This window comes from Malurus melanocephalus, unplaced genomic scaffold, assembly GCF_030028575.1.
Source record: "Malurus melanocephalus ecotype Western Australia unplaced genomic scaffold, MMel_1.1 scaffold_54, whole genome shotgun sequence".
In the NCBI taxonomy this organism is placed as follows: domain Eukaryota; kingdom Metazoa; phylum Chordata; class Aves; order Passeriformes; family Maluridae; genus Malurus; species Malurus melanocephalus.
This window is the reverse complement of record NW_026623286.1, coordinates 2,340,645-2,343,517: the sequence shown is the minus strand read 5'-3', so window position 1 is coordinate 2,343,517 and position 2,873 is coordinate 2,340,645.

Genomic DNA, 2,873 nt, shown 5'->3' with positions numbered 1-2,873 from the left:
ATTATAAATTAAGTGAAGCCTTATAACTTAATGATCGACAAGGGAAAAAAGTGTTCCTTCCTTCCCTATAACCTGTGAACCTTGTGGCACACATACATTTTAGGTATGCTGGACCAAAGGAAAAAAATCCTAAAGCACCCTCACACGAGAATAGATTTGAAACTCCARTGACTGGTGCTCAACAGAAACAGTGCTATGCTGGAAAAATAGAGWGAGATTCTACTCTTTCTCTCTCCCCTCTATTCCTTCAATGCACTTAAGAGACTCTGACTTTCCCAGCTGTCCAAGAAAAAGGCTAATGTCCAGAGTTGTGGGTGTAGGTGCTCCTTGTGAGAAATATAGCCTCGCAACCCCAAACYTATGCAGTGGACTGAGATAGAAATTAAGATCTCAACTGACCTGAAATTTTCCTATGTCCAGGTTCAGGCAACTTCCTTTTTCTCTAGGATTCCCCACGGACCTCAYCCTTCACTTGTGTTGCACCAGTAGCTTGAATACATGATACAAAACTGCATATTGACCAATGCTAGGCCCAAGGGCTGTCAAAATCCCTAAATCCCCACATGAACTTTGGCCTCAGTTCAGGGCCTGGCCATACCCCTACACAATTCAACAAGGGATCTGATTGCAGTATGAGTAAGGCTTCAATTTCACTTGAAATGGTGGGCAGTGTAACTGAAAAAKATTGGAACAATTTTTAAACTCAGAAAACCATTTAAATCATCCTCCTTCCTACTTTCTTCAAAATCCCCATGACTGTGGCCTTCATCTTAGCACCAAGCACTATATTGCACAGAGCCAAGATTAGCCTTGTCATAGCGAGAAATAACCATATGGCAGTCCTGGTACAGAGTAACAGTGTTCTACTCAGAAAAGAAACACTGCATTTTAACTATGGACTGCTAGTCTCATATCTAATACTGTTACTGTGCTTAAAAGTAACKTTAATTGTTGTCACTTTCCATAGGAGGATCAATGACATTTTTTCACAAGAAGGTGGGYGGTGACAAAATTGAAAGGGTGTGTGCAATGACATTTAAATTTTGTCCTTCTATTCAAAAGTCTCCATGCCTGCAGAAAATCACAAAAAAAAATATCTAGTATCTGCCAGAAATTCATTGCCAGGTGTCAGCTTTCTGATTCAGAGCAATATTTCCATTTGCCCCTACTCCTCTGAACATGTCATACAGTAAGAAAAGCACTGTTGCTGACATGACCCTGATAGGCTGACATACAAACAGAAATGAAAATTATGATATTCAGTCTCCCGCTTGTTGCCAGAATGCCCTTATAATGACACTACTCAGACTGAATGTTTACTATGGAAAAGAAACAAAGGATATATGTCTTCCATKAGACTATCCTCATATTTTCCCTAGCATAAAGCCACTTTCCAAAGTTGTTTTAAATGGGTTGAAAATTAGGAAATTTCCTTCTGCACTGAGAACACTGGGACAAACCAAAACTACACAAGAGAAAAATCTCCTTAACATTCTTAAACTAATTCTTGTAGGCCAAACAATGCAAAAGCATACATGTGCTGATAAAAGSGAATTAAAGAAAGCATAATTTATTATACTCTTCAGAGAGTCATCAGGCCTTTAACTTCCAACACAGCATTTGTTGCAGTAAAAGCTCCTGTTAAAAAACAATGACCTTGAGATGGGCAGAGCTTTAGTGTCCATGCAGAAGCTGACCAACTAATGCAAAATCATCAAAAGGAAAAGTCAGAATAGTCATAAGAAAAATTCAGAATTTCTTTTCCTCTCCTAGATCTTTCCCATTTAAAAATAAATAAATGCACTCCTCCATAAAGTCTATTAAAACCTCCTAATTACATTACGACTACACACTTTATGTTTCRCCACTGGATTTCATAATAATGGTTGATCTGGATGTCAACTGTGTTGTCAATTCAAGTTAAGAKCTTACCCAGCATTTCTTCATTTATGTGCATTGCTGAATTGTCCATGACAGCAGAATATGGAATTTTGGCATGCATTTGGTTTGTGCAGTTCATGGAAAGATGCTTAAGGCAAGACGACCTTTCCTTTTTCTTTTCCTACACTGCATYTTTCACACTGATCAGATTTTATTTATTTTTGTTGGAAGAGAAAAACATTTTTCAGGAGGGATGAATATAAAGTCTCATTCCAGATTGTATGTCTCTGAGGTCAGAAGTGTCTTGTTTTTTCTTTATGGTGTTKTGTTTATCACAAAGGGATCCCAAGCCTCACCTCAGTTCACTACAAAAAGGAGACATTAATGACTTTCTGTGAAAGGCACATAGAAGCACAATCATATGAGCAYAGATTTTGCAGCATAAAATGTCAATCCTCCATGCAAGAATGTATTATTTTATAGCATTAAACAATATCTATTTTTAGAAGACAACAAGAGAAGTCTTAAGCGAGGTATGTTGCAATGCCCGCAAAATTCTTATAACTTCATGAATTAAAATATGAAAGTATACATTAATATGGGCAGTCTCAGAACCATGAAAAATGTGTTCTATGCAATTGAAACAGGCAAACAAGATGCTTTAGTAATTATTTCCAAGCAGAATCCAAGACTGAKTTGCAATATTWAAAAGAAAARTATTTTAAAAAATATTGTTAGGAAAAATATTTAAGGTAAATACAAGGTCCATAAGAAACCTTTTATTAATTAAATTTGGTAATAAATTGAATAATCTTCCAGTCTCAAAGACTTCCTTTTTCTGTAAATAAATTGAACTTCCTTTAAGGATCAATCAAAACTCCACTGTAATATAACATAGCAAAATCCCATGCTGTAACCATGCTGTGATACTCAGAACTGAAAGATGCAGCTGGGCAGTTTGTTTAACTGTTAAACAGAATTTTCAAGACAGA